Below are 14,209 nucleotides of genomic sequence, written 5' to 3' on the forward strand. Positions count from 1 at the left end.
GCTAAGGGGAGTTTGATGCGCTTATTCGACTGTGGTATGCGTTCACTTAAGCCAGGCTACATGTGCGCTCTGCATGTGCAAGGGAGAGCGCTGCCCTACTGATACACATTTTATGCAAAATACAGAGCGTGTGGTGTGGAGGGATGGAGAGATTGGGATGAAGCACATGGACAGAAGGCGTGGCTCACCGTGACTGTTTGCTGAAAACGGACAGCATACGTGCGAAGGCATACCCAACAATGACTGCAGAACTGATAACAAGTGCCAAGTTTAAGGCCCATGTGTCCACGTATCTGTGACACACTAACATCATGCTGTTGGAGCTACAGTCTTATGCATTTGCAGTCGATTGTTTGAAAGGAAAATATGTTGACATGATTTTTGCCATTTTTAAAGTGTATCAGATATGATACATTTCTATCTGTCTATCTATCTATCTATCTATCTATCTATCTATCTATCTATCTATCTATCTATCTATCTATCTATCTATCTATCTATCTATCTATCTATCTATCTATCTATCTATCCCCATAAATAGGTTTATTGTTAGTTTTTCAGGTTTTTAATTGGTAAGGATTATTGTCAAATTAGAAAACGTAAACGAAGACATTTACTTGGAGTAAGTGATTTTCTTAAATAGACTTTTTTTTATTTCGCGCTATTTTAGTTAATTTGTTGTGCTTTCAGCTCATTAGCAGGAAGTGTGCTGCAGTCCTCTTTAAAGTCACTAGAGGGAGACATAGTAACACAAATAGCCCCATCAGAGCCTCTCCATGCCCCGCGATGGGCGCTGCTTCGATTTTCGTGCGTGAGACAGATGTTTTGTAGGCGTGGCTTTTAAGGACCCATAGTGAATTTACGAGGAAGTAGACTTTTGATTGGCTCCAATCTCATTCATTTGGCAATGATTGTTCTATTCTATTTTAACTTGAGTTTATGTGTTACATTGTAAGAGAAACAACGGTTTCAATTAAAATTGAAATTTCTTTTTAGGATCAAGGAAAGAAATTACAAAACTTGATGTGCGGTTGTCTGCCCCCTAACAAAGACCAGTTATTAATACTCTCCATTTTAGAAAATGCCATGAAATTATTGAAGCATAACATTTACCTTTGAAAACACTTTTTCATAACCAAATAAGAATGCACCCAAAGCACAAACAACAAAGTACTGCATCTTTACATATGTCACTATTCGTAATAAGGTTTTAAAGGACATACCTTAATCTCCTATAACATGTAAGTCTTAATTCTATACTGCAGAAATCAAGTCAAGCATCATGCAAAAACGTATTCAAGCTAATATTAACTATTCTTGTGTCGGTTGTTACAAAAAATACAATTGCTGGGACATAAAATAGACAACAACAATAATTGTTGTTTTGTATTTTTTAAGTCGTGCAGTGAAAAGGTTGTCCAAATATGTCTAGATAAGAGTACAGTTCTTTACCTCATGCTGAAAGAACAACAAAACAAAGAAAAACAAGCAGTCTTTATGCTATTGTCAAAATGAAAATATTAACATGTTACTTAAAGAGAATGGGATTTATGGAACAGCAACAGTTTACTGGGCATTGTCATGTTATGGAATTTAAATTTGTGTCATATATGAATATTAACTGGTTACTTGAAATCAGAGCATTCTCATGTTCCTTTAGCTACCCCAATATTAGCCGCAATGGATGGAATGAAACATGTCAGATATTTTAGCTATTACCAAACTGAACAGCTTTCGTGAGTTGCAAATTTTTTATTTTGTGATTTCAGATATGGTTACAGGTCTATTTTAGATTAATTGATTTATTTATAATCATTATTTTTCATTTAGGCTCCAAATTGATTTTTTCCAAATGCACTTTTCATCTTATGACGCCCTTTTGGTGACATCCTGGACGTTTACATAGATCTTTTTTCATTTTAACCATTTTTATTTGCTGTTGACTCATGAAGATACTGTAAGAATTGATTGAGAAACATCCATATCTGTCTTCTTCTCAACTACCTCCACCTATCTCACTACAACATGCCCTCATTCTAGTCTGTGTAACTACTTGTCCTTACCTGTTAAACTCTTCACTTCCATTCTAATAACCAAACAAGGCAATCAGAGACTGCAACATCCCGCGACACCCCCTGTATTCATTCATTCACTGACTTGATCTTTCTGCAGTTTATGTATTTATAATGATTTGCTTTGTTTTGATCCATTTTTGATCTACCTCCTTTAATCCTTTGTTCATTCTCCTTGTGCACAAGGTGACATTCTTTGTTATATCATTCAGCTAGTGCTATGGTCTTTGCTACATGTATGCATACTAACTAACTAACTAACTAACTAACTAACTAACTAACTAACTAACTAACTAACTAACTAACTAACTAACTAACTAACTAACTAACTAACTTATTTGTTACAGAAAAACATTGAATGTGCAAGAGTTATTAAACCACGTGCTCAAGCTACTATTAATAGACAATCTTTCAAGTTTTTCCAAGGTCAAGGTCATAATTTCATTTTTGCTTTCTTGACCCCTGATTATTTTCAAAGTTTTTATTGTCTGTCTCCAGAATGTTGCACCCTAAAAGATACAAAAGTGGTAAGTTGACATTGACCTAGTTTTCCAAAGGTGAAGGCCACCGTCATTTTTGTGCCTCTGGCTTCCTGAAAATGTTACTTTTTGTTTTGTGATTATATCTCAGCAGGTCTCCGAGATGTGTGCCTATAAAGGTATAAAAGTGAAAATTTGAACTTGATCTAATTTTTCAAGGACTAGGTTGTGATTTAATTATCATCCCCTTGCCTCCCTGAATAACACCTTTTGTTTCGTCTTTCTGTCTTATCCTGTTCCCAAGATATGTGCAAAAAAAATATTTAAAAAAGTTGAAATATGACCTTGACCTAGCTTTCTGGAGGTCAAGGTCATCTCATTTCCATCCCCTTTGCCGCCGGAGTAATGTGCTTTTTGTTTCATCTTTCAATCTGCAACGGTTGCGAAGAATTTTGGTGGACGAACACACAAACACTGATATTTACAATACATCACCTCTTTAAAGCAGGATGTAAAAAAAAAAAGTTTTTTCAAAATGTACAGATAGGGTATGTTCCTCATACAAGACTAGACTCATCATTCGCACGCCATTTACAATTACTGTACTATTTCTTACTAGCGCAGCCCAATTGACAACCACGCAAAGTTCTGCCGTGTCAAACTCTCACAACAATACCTCTGTTATGAAAGTTTTGTAATTATTCCAAAAGCATGTTGCCACAGCCAAGTTTATTAGCTTTTGCGCCATTAAAGTTAACAACTGTTTCTGATGCGGGTTAAGTGCGTGTGTGTGATATATTATGCTGACGAGACGCATCAACATCTGTAGCCTTTAATATAAAACATGATGGATGGTAGAGACATGCTTTCTATGACATTTATGCACAGTCAGCACCTTCTTCTACATTATTGAGGTAGTACATGCCGTCAAACTGGTAAAAAAGCCAAACGAATTGAATAACTGTGAAGTCCTACAACAGTACTTTGTTAACCCGTTCAGAATTTCCAGCAGGCATCGCCGCGGCCACCTACTGTGTCATTCCCTAGCCTCCGCTCCAAGCGTCCTGAAATCGCCGTCGCAACCGCAGCCTCACGCACGCGGACATCGGCAGCTAACGCAGCAGCAGCGGGACTCAGACGCGGTGGGCAGCGGACCAAGGTAACGTGATAAGTGAGCGAAATGTCATTTAGAAGCTAAAATACCCAATGACGCTGTCTTTACAAGCTGCCGTGTTATAAACATGGAAGGTTTCCTCAGAAGCCTGTCCGTGACTTTAGTTTTGTGGTCTTCACACAAAACTTAAGTGCGCGTACGCGCTTGGTTTAGCCACTTATATACACACACACATATATGTATAGATATATAACAGTACATTCAGATGTTTAGTGGAACGAATGCGTTTGTTTGTGAAGCCGAAGCCTTTATAGACCAACAAGGGAAGGGAGACGTACTTTAACACGGATCATCTCCCGCCACTATGGATGTCAGGGCGAACGTAGCTCAGGCTGCGTCGGTCCTGGTGTGTCTGACTGGCTGTGTGTGTCTCATCATGAAAACACGCCATGACAGGGCACCAGGTAATTACAGGCTGTTGAAACTGTTGTGGAGACCGAGCTGAACAGAAGTCGCTGCCAACATACACACCTGCAAAACAGTGCTTTGCTTGAGGCTGAAAAGACCGTCGTCAGTCTGCCTGTGTGTCTATCACTCTGTGTGACCGCCCCTCCCACACACACACGTGTGTGTGTGTGTGTGTGTGTGTGTGTGTGTGTGTGTGTGTGTGTGTGTGTGTGTGTGTGTGTGTGTGTGTGTGAAGCCTGTTAGGCGTCTTCCTGATGAGAGGCTCAACTTTGAATCCAAAGCTTTCAGATTGCTTTGGTTTCCAGGTGGATTGAAATGAATTCAGGAAATATAGCTAATAAAATAATATAGAACATTTTCCAGGAGTAGACTGTGTGGAATTCATTATGGGGTTTTTTTTTCCCCAGTGAAAACTCAACCTATATGCGTATATATGTATTTAAAAAAAAAGTGTGTGTATGTGTTTGTGTGTACAACCTCCTTATGCTGAACACTTTTTTCAAAGTTTCCTGCTCAGTATTTAGTGGCCAACTTTCTCACAAGGGCAGTTTTATGTGCAGGGAAGGAGGTATGGAAAAGAAGACCTTTCCTTTTGCGCTCACAGATTTGCAGTAATTACAGAATCACTTCCATATGTGGTTCTCTGGCTGCCTTCTCGCTGCCCCCACCACCTCTCTCTTTCCCAGTGTTCTCTCTCTCTTTTTCCCTCTCCCCTCTTTCATTTGCATTCTCCTCTATTCCCCATTTTTTCCTCTTTTTATTTTTTTGGCTTTCCCACATGCACTCCCGCATTTTCTTTGTAAAAACCACAGCTTAAACAAAGTTTATAGTAATCAGAACATCCTGGCATTTTTGGCAAAGGACTGCAGTTTTTGGTGATTCAATAAGACTACGCTTTCAAAAAAAAAAAAAGAGTTGCTTCAGTGAGGGAGAGAAGGGTGGACATAGATGGGACAGGGAAAATGTCGAAGAAAACAGAAATATGAAGAAGAGGAGGGCGAAAGAACGGGTCCTCAGTGAAAAATTTTCGCGGCAGGAATGGAGCGTGAAGGATGGAGAGGTGGAAGAGAAAATGAGGCAGAGAGAGGGAGGGCTGGAGTAATACTTTTTGACAGACGTGGGTTCAAGATGGGTTCATGGGTGACATCATGGCTGATTTTTGAGGAAAGTATAGACCGTAGAGCTGTTCACCTTTCATTGGACACACATGTTGGGGAACAGGCAGAGAGCTCATGTGTTGGCACACTCGGTGCTAACCGTGTCAACAGCCTCTGAATGCACCCCAAAATGTGCACAGAAGGCGTACACACTTCTTTCTTTTATTTTCTCTTTCCCCCCTTCTATTTCCCTTATTTTCTTCTGCAGTAAAAAAGCATTTGGCTCGCTCTCTCTGTTTTAAGCTTTGTGCTCATTTGTTTTTGTTAGAGGAGTACATAGTGGTATATGCCCTTCAGTCTCTTACACATACATGCCATGAGTAACTCATTTTCCTGCAAGAAGTATTCCTCTGTGTATGTTTTTACTTCAAGGCGGTTGGACTCTAAATGAGCGCGCTTTGCCAGGCTGGATGAATGAGCTCCTTATTTCTCAGGATGTGTGTTTAAGTCGGCAACGAAGAAAGTGTAGCCATTTGTATATTTGTGTGTGTGTGCATAAATGTGTTTCTGCAAATGACTGCTGAGTGGGGTGTGTGTTTGCCCCGCGTCCCCTGCCTGTCTCCATGTGGCACCAAACTTTACATGACATCAATCTAAATGTTGGGAAATAGTGATCTCATTACAGGCATCTTGTTACTGATTAAAACCTGCCGCCACAGGCACCAACTCCCTGCGTCTCTTCTAATTTCCCCACCGCTAATCCCATTTCTCCCTCTACAATTCATCCCTCTCTCTATCTCAACCTGCAGTTTTCTTTTCCTACCCCTTTCCATTTCGCACCCCTTTTTCTCACATTCCCTATACCAGTGATCATTTTGTCTCCCCTTCCTCCCCCTCACCCCATCTCTCTGTAACCCCTCTAACCCCACTTCCTCCCTCTCTTGCTCCCTCCATCATCCCCCTTTCCTCTTTCCTTAATGCTTTTGCTGCTGTCCTCCTCCAGAGAGAACCAGGCCTCTTGTGAATGCAAATAGTTTGAATCCAAAGTGGAAACACACGACTGAGTTCAATCTTTCTATGAATATTTCATATCTTTATAAACAGACCTAGAGAAGCTGCAGAGCTTTGTACTGAACAATGCCTGTGTTTGCCGGATGGCTTCCTGTGAGGAATGGTCACTCTGAATTCGACTTTTTGTCAGAGCACACTGTGATAGGATTGATGTCAGTGCAGTGTGCTATGATGTCACAGGCAGAAGTTAATGATACAAGAACGGAGGGGGCCATAGGCCATGTTTCCAGTGGTGCCCTGAGAGAGAGATAGCACCCTGATCTATCTTCATTATCCCCCACTCCTCAGCCTCCCAGACACAATGATCATAAATCTCTGCCTGGAGCACACTTCACTGACACTGAAACACAAACACTAGTAACCTCTGACCTTCTCGCTGCTACTGCCTATGCATACTCATCCATGCACACAGACACAAGCCCATTCAGTTATTTGCAAGTACAGACGTGCATGCTGAAGGAGTGCACTGACACACACACACACACACACACACACACACACACACACACACACACACACACACACACACACACACACACACACACACACACACACACACAAAACCATCATCATGGTCTTCACATTTTGACACAAATGCAGGATCAGTGTGATGTCATCACTTGAAATTAACACTTTGTAATTTAGTGTCACTATGAAAGCTAATGAGGAGTTTTTTCAACATCTTTCTGCTATATTTATCCTCGTAGCTTCATTTTACACAATTGCTAAATTTGCACTGCTATGTTAACAGATTTTTGAGACCCTGTGGCCTTTAAAGCAACACATAAATCAAATGTAAGCAAGATAAAGATCAGCTGAAGTGCTTTTTTTGCAGTATGGCTTAGATCTGTGCTTCCTGAATATAAGGTTTCCGTAGGCAACAGTGCCTCTCACTGCTTATCCATTCATTCACCCTGATTATGTACAAGCAAATCCACACTGGAAAATGTATGAAAGAACGTTTCACTCAGCGTCTGTAGACCATATGTGACTATAAAGATTGGAAGCGTAATGAGAGTGAGGCTGGGTACAAGAGTTTTTCCTATTATGATGGCTTGACTTTATCCTGCAGTCATTTTATCTGAGGATAAGATCTCCGCTTGTGTCAGACTAGTTACTATGATTTACGAACAAATTAGGCTACATTTAAAGCACGTTGGAAATATGTAACTGGGAGTACCATAGTAGGGTTTGAATGCTACATCGAGTGGTGAGATTTGAGAACTGATGCATGGCCAGGAACAAAATTCTTGAAGTGCATCATGTCAGGTAATGTTTCAGAACAAATATTGCAACTGCTGTTTAGACTTTTGTTAGTTGTCTTATTGAATAGTAATAAGCATCCACGGATTTAACTTGTTGCATTCTCTGTGTGGTGTGTAGTTTATTTATGGTCTTCTGCAGGGGTGAAAGTGTCTGTTGGGGGCCAGTTAAGGTGTGCCTTCTCCTCCCAGTCCTGAGGTTTGAGGTCCTCCTCACAACCAAAACAACTTGAGAAACATTACATTCAGAAAAACAGGGCACACACCCAGAACCACAAACACATAAACACAGATCTGAAACATATGATCTCATATGGAGAGAGGGGCACGCTCTCGGGCACACCCAAATCTGTCGCTGCAGCTGCTGCACAGTTCCACCATCTCACAAGGGACTTCTTACTATTTTCATTTTTAGACACTGAAGTGAATTATACACACAGAATAAGGATTTTCTCCTCAGTAATCTCAATTTAATCCCCAAAATATTTAATTTGGGATTTGAATATAAAAAAATTCAGGCTTTTTTTAGATGTGCAATAACTTTTCAGCAAAACTTTTTAGTTTCATAGAGGTGCTCATTCCTTCTTTTGTTTTTAACATCAAGCTATTGCAGGCATTCTAAATCAATAAAAGTTACCAGCCAACCGGATAGTTAGTCGTCATCCTCTGATGAGGCGCCGACAGTCAGATACCTAAAAATATGGCCATTTGCTTTATGCACACTACTTTTTGACTGTTGAAATTGATTTTGTCCCTAACAAACACTTTATAAATATGTCAGACTCCTCGTGTTTTTGCATTTGATTAATTGTCTTCATTCCACAATAAATAGAACATTTTCAAACTGGACCAAAGTAAAGTGCTGTAATAGGCTAAAGTCAAATTAAAAATCACTTATAGATTGAGGCGCAAATGTTTTTAGCTTGAAAAAAAAAATCAAATGTCATGCATGGTGGTCAGCTGTTTATTCCCCTGCATTGTTTTTCCCTTCAAAGTTAAGATGACGAGAATTGGCATTAGTCTTTACTGCTGGATGAGGATGCCCTGAGAAAGTAGTCTGCTAACTCCTTATGAACCTGAATGCGTTCATTAAAGTTGGGTAGGGTTTTGCTGTCTGAGCTGAAATATAGAGAAGAAGAAGTTTCCATGACAACAGCATTTTCAGTGGAATATCTTGAAAAGAGAAATGAGACATTTACTTAGAAACTGTTAAATACAACTTGTCTAAACATTAAATTACGTCATCACCCCCCTTCACACGTTCTTATTCCACACAGACAGATTCAGATTATAACGGGCATAAAATAATACAATACCACCTGCTTTTGTTTGGGAAGAAAACTGCTGACTTCATTAATGCTCTTTCAGTCTGGAGTTGCTGCACTGAGTTCTGATTCTGTGGTGTTTATTTTAAAAGGATACACCACCAGCCACTGCTCTGGCAGTCACACTGCAGAGTTTTCCATCTTTTTTGCATATCTGTGTGTGGGGGGATCATTTTGAAAAGGTTGACATGTGAATGCAGAAGTTTTTCTAAGATGCCAAAGAAAAACATTTCACTTTTGAAGTGTAACAGTGTCCTTCTGTAAGTCGCTTCTTGAAACTTTTTTAAATTGAATATCTATTTATCTGATGCATTAAAAAAATGAAAAGATTTTTTTGTTTGCTTTTAACATTGAATATTTTTTCATGTGTAGCACAATTATTATTTTTTTAAGTTCAAGTTGTATGTTTAAAATCCTTATTGTTATTATTGTTGTTCTTTCCAGTGGTAATGGTAAGAACAGTTTAGTTTCAGGTTTTTAAATTTTTTTTACATACATATACGTTTTCCGCTCTGCTTTGTGTCCTAAGTGGTCACAAAAATTTTTCCTCTCTGCATGGTCAAATGTGACGTAAACCTAAATCTGTGTTTTGTCACTGGTGATGGTTGGTTTGTTGGCTGCTAAAGCAATTCAAGGTGCAATCTGAATAGCAGCACAATGCATCCTTCCCTGATGCTTCAGCTCTTCTTATGTCTGAAAAGGCGATTTGTATAATATTTTCACAAAGTTTTTTCTTTTCCATAGTGGAACCTTGGTTGCTCAATATTGTGTTCTGAAGGAATTAGTGAAGACCAGTGTCGATAGCTCATACTGTGCTTTTAGGTAACTTATTTCTTGCAACCTTACTTCCCATATCTGCTGTTGGGTGTCTTCAATGTGTGAATGTCTTGTGTCGTTGATGCCATTTGGCTTTTGGCCATTGTGACAGATTCCATGCAGGACTAATAAACGCTTGCTTTTTCATCCAGTCATCTTGGAAGACTTGGTTTTCAATGTCACTATGCAACTTTTGACAATGCCAATCTTTCATGCATGTTATGTACCTCCATACTCAGTTCACTAACTGTAGAATGTGATGTGGCATCTGTTCACCCTTGCATCTTGGCTGTGTTGATTTGAAATCTTTTTGATGACAAAAGTTGTGACTTGGCTACATTTTGTCCCTTTATGTTAAAAAGCTTTGCTTTGGGTATAGAAGTTTCGTCTGGTTCGGATTTGCCTGCAGTCGGCTAATTGGTGACGGGTGATGTAATGTAATCATCTCTGCATTTCCACATGCGTAAACAGTTTGTAGGTAAACCAATGGATTGGCCAAGAAGGAAAAGAAGGAGAATTCAAAGAAGGGATAGTGAATTAAAACAGAAACCTCAGCTTTTTAGGCCATTTTCTTCCCCCAGGGCATTTTGTGGTTTGTTAAAAAATGTGCTGTATATTTGAAGTGTTGGGTCATGTGACAAAGGAAGGCTTTATGAATCAAGGAGTATAATTATTTCTTAGTGAGGGGAGAGTGAGTGTGTGCCTGTTTAGAAACTGAGAGGGAGGAGGAGGAGGAGGAAGAAGACAGAGTGGGAGAGGGGGAGTGAGAGAGAGAGGGAGGCTCACTGCTACCCTGTCTTTGCTGTCAGAAGGATCTGATGAACGTACACACGTCTTCTCTCCTTCTCTCTGACTTGCTCCACACATCAGTCCATTCCATCAACTGCTTGATCTCTGTAACTTATCCACGGCAAAGCTGGTAAGTACCCAACTGGTCTTTGTAGAAACTTTTCTTTTTATTTTCTGAAGTCATTGCCAGTGTTTGCTTTCTTTTTCTTATTCTTTCTTTGTTGACACTGAGAAAGAATGAGAGGCTGCATTTGTTGGGAGACGGGTTAACATTTTAATTGAAGACAGAGACCAAATGTGCACTTGAGAGCTTCGGACCAATTAATCATTGTTTTGACCAGATCTGACCAGATTTTCATGTGTAAACACTAAAACATCCCAACTCATGTTTGTTTATGAGCGGTTCTTAGTCTATTTGTTTCTTTCTGCTTTATTACTGTGAGTGTGACACTAAGTTTACATGAAAACATACTGAAGTGTTTTGTGTCGGTTCCTGCATGCGCATATGTGCTTATTAGCGACTGTTTCAAGTGTTACCCGGTGCCTGTGGACCTCTTTATTATTAGCATGTGTGTGTTTCTGTGTACAGGCATGCATGTGCTTGATGCATATGAATGTAGATTCACCACAGGACCCACCAGGCCTTGGTCTGGTTTTTTTTTTATAACCAACAAATGAGCACTTGGAAAAGAGATGCGTTGTTTTCTCCTTTTTTAAACAGCAGATGCTTGTTTCTGTGCAGGGACGTGAGTTTGAACGTGACTTTGAATGGCAGTAAATATTACATGTGTTCTAGGTTAGCAGGTCCCACTTGTTACAGCCATGCATAGCGTGGTGCATTTAGTGTTGTGTGATTTGGATATCAGATGGAGATCAGTGGGAGCGTAGTTTTCCACACATCTTTAGTTTATTGCTCAAGCAGTGATTGGTCAGTAGACAAACCGCTGCAGCTGGACTGTCTTGGCTTTGCACCTGCTTTTATCCCCTGGTGGGCCTGACATAAGTGTGAGGGATAGTTTGATTGAAGTTAAAAAAAAAAAACCTTAATGGTTGAGTGAGGGATCCCTGCTTGAAGGCCAGTGATGTCTGTGTCACCCTCCCTCATCATCTGGCCTATTATTTGGAGTTGGTCACATCTGGAGCAAAAGAAAAAACTAATCTCAGAGGCAGGGAAACATTGCTACACTCCTCCGCCACACGAGTCTCCTTCAAGGAGAAGCTGTTCATGAAAAGCAGCTGTATCTTTATAATGTTCAATCAAATATTATTTGTGTTTTTTGCATTTTATCCAGGTATCAAGATTCTTGATCTCTTCATATCAGCTGTGATGGCCTAATCAGAACGTTTTTCCATTTTTATTGTTTTGAATATTTATGCATAAACTGACAAGGTTCAAAAGTCTATACTGACTTTTCTGTGGGGTTAGATGATTGATACTAGTCAAATGTTCTGTTTCCATGCAAATGGCAGACAAATCGCAGCATATTTGATTATAATTCTTTTGAATGTGATGTACGTGCGCTTTAATCATGACTGGTGTGTCGCCAAAGATTAAATATCATCCCAAAAAAATTTTAATTGGAGAGGCACTGCTTTTGATAAAATATTAACACTGAAAAATTACAATCAGTTTAGTGAGAACAGATTTGCAATGAAAACCTCAAAACTTAAATGTATAAACTGTGTTTTTTACATTGATTTGTAAATCCAAACAACAAAACCTGCTGTATTATGTTGTAATACTTCTACAGAATCTAAGGGTTTATAACGCTGAAGCAACTGTTACTCTTTACCAGCTTCTGTATTTAAAACAGTCTGTCTTTTTGACGTGACTTGGAGCAGTAAATCTGGGAGTTGTTGATACCTGTCTTCTTCTGGAATTCCTGTAACCATTAAGGCGAAGTAATCGGGAGGGGTATAACAGGTGGTTTTAGGGGAATCGAGGGGCTCTCCACCAACACTCTGTAATTAACAAGGAAACTATCCCAACACCATTTCCTATGTCTATTTTTGCAGGTGTGCTGCTCTGATTGTCAGCATTTTCATTTTCAAGTTGTCCCCATACCCTTGATCTAAAACCTTTTCTGGCACAAAGTTCAACTTTTATAGATACAGTGTATGGTCGCGTGTGTGTGTTTGGGCCTGTTTGTGAGACTGTTTCTTTGGCTCCTGCAGGCAAAAAGCACCGGTGGTGAAATCCATCCATCACACATCTTCTTGTCACTTTCCGAGACAGGATTGCTCTTTCTGCAAGTCAAAAAACAGAAACATGTCCATTGACACTTATATCAGTCTTCTCTTAGCAAGTACAAACCCAGATCTATTAATTAATGTCACCAGCTTTATCAATCAGATCTATTGAAGAAGCTGTCTTGGAACATTTTATTTGTCTTTTTGACTCTCTTGTAAAAAAATTCTCTGTATTGACTTTTCCTGTGGTTTTCTTGTTTGGCTGGATATGCTGTTGGAGTCTCCATATTGAGTCCTCCAAACAGCTCTACTTCATCATGGAAACAGCAACTTGTCAGGATGACTTCATCATGTCACAAAGTGTTTTATGTCTTACTGACTTCTCACTCTTTCCATACTTCATTCCACCACTGCAAGTCCAAACAGCCTCTTTTGTGACATTACGTTTAAATTTAACAAAATGAATACTTAGTAAAAAAAAACCCCAAAAGATTAAGGAAGTAATTTTTAATGGTGAACAGACAAAAGGAATGAATAGTAACACGACCCAGTGGGATCGAAGAAAACCTATACTTTTTTAAGTGACGTACGATTACACAGATCTGCTACTTTGTATTGTCGCTGTAAGCAAATACTTGTTTGTCTGATGCCCAGAGCACATAGATGTCAAACGAGTTTGAGTTGTTGGAATGCAGCCGTGTTTGGAGACACTAGCTATCTGTCACCAGTTGTTTCTTTCTGAACCATTAACCAGCCACTTGTTGAAAGACTGGAAGCTGTCAGCTTTTACCATCAGATAATAGCATTGAAGCTATTGTTTCACTGCCAAAATACTGAAGATCAGATAACGCCATCAGGATCCAGTTCCATTGGGGACATTCTAATTTGTGACAGCTCTAAATCCTTCAAGAATTGCTGTATTCTTGTATAAGCATGTGTAGCAGTGACAATTAGAATAAATATTTTTTTGCTTCAATCATTTTGGAAACACCAGTGTTGCCAACTCAGGACACGGGACGATAAAGTTATGTTTAACGGTTTCAGTAAAATAACTTCACTCACGTCCCAAAACATTTCTGCTTCAAGTCGTTTCCTTTCCCATAATGTTGACATTTTGAGAATCCACCCTGAAAAACTACCATAGATTTCTGTCAAGAAATAAAGCAGGGGATCAAGTCAGTTAGAAAAAGAATCAAAGGACTGGCGATTCTATAGGCTTTTCTTGCTTACTACAGTTCATTACTTGAAGCTGTAAATTCACAGCTCGGTCATTCTGAACAGTCTTGGCTTTCTGCTTTACCTCAAATCGTTGTAAAATTTCATATTACCTTGTAGTAAAAATTGTTTAAAAATCACATAGTACAGTATGGCCTTTTGTTGAGTTCAAATAACCCAAAGAAATGGAAAGTCATTCAATCTTAGAAATACATCTTAGAAAGATGAAAACAAAAAACTTTCCCACCAGAGTCAGAGAGTGACAAGAGAACACAAAAAGACACAGATTTACAAGATTAATGTGATTTATT

General features: G+C 39.3%; 1 protein-coding gene across 2 annotated transcripts in view; it reads left to right on the forward strand.

Moving 5' to 3' along the window:
* The first annotated feature begins 3,006 nt into the window (after positions 1 to 3,006).
* The window catches only part of rarga (retinoic acid receptor gamma a), a 42,597-nt gene continuing 31,394 nt past the window's right edge, over positions 3,007 to 14,209 (forward strand). The window contains exon 1 of one of the 2 annotated variants that reach the window (XM_068305371.1): positions 3,007 to 3,710. The gene's annotated coding sequence lies outside the window, so the exon portion shown is untranslated. Of the gene's footprint in view, positions 3,711 to 10,496; positions 10,624 to 14,209 lie in introns of those variants that run through there. The other variant, XM_068305379.1, reaches the window with a different exon arrangement.

Source organism: Antennarius striatus, chromosome 2 (genome assembly GCF_040054535.1).
Source record: "Antennarius striatus isolate MH-2024 chromosome 2, ASM4005453v1, whole genome shotgun sequence".
NCBI classification, from domain to species: domain Eukaryota; kingdom Metazoa; phylum Chordata; class Actinopteri; order Lophiiformes; family Antennariidae; genus Antennarius; species Antennarius striatus.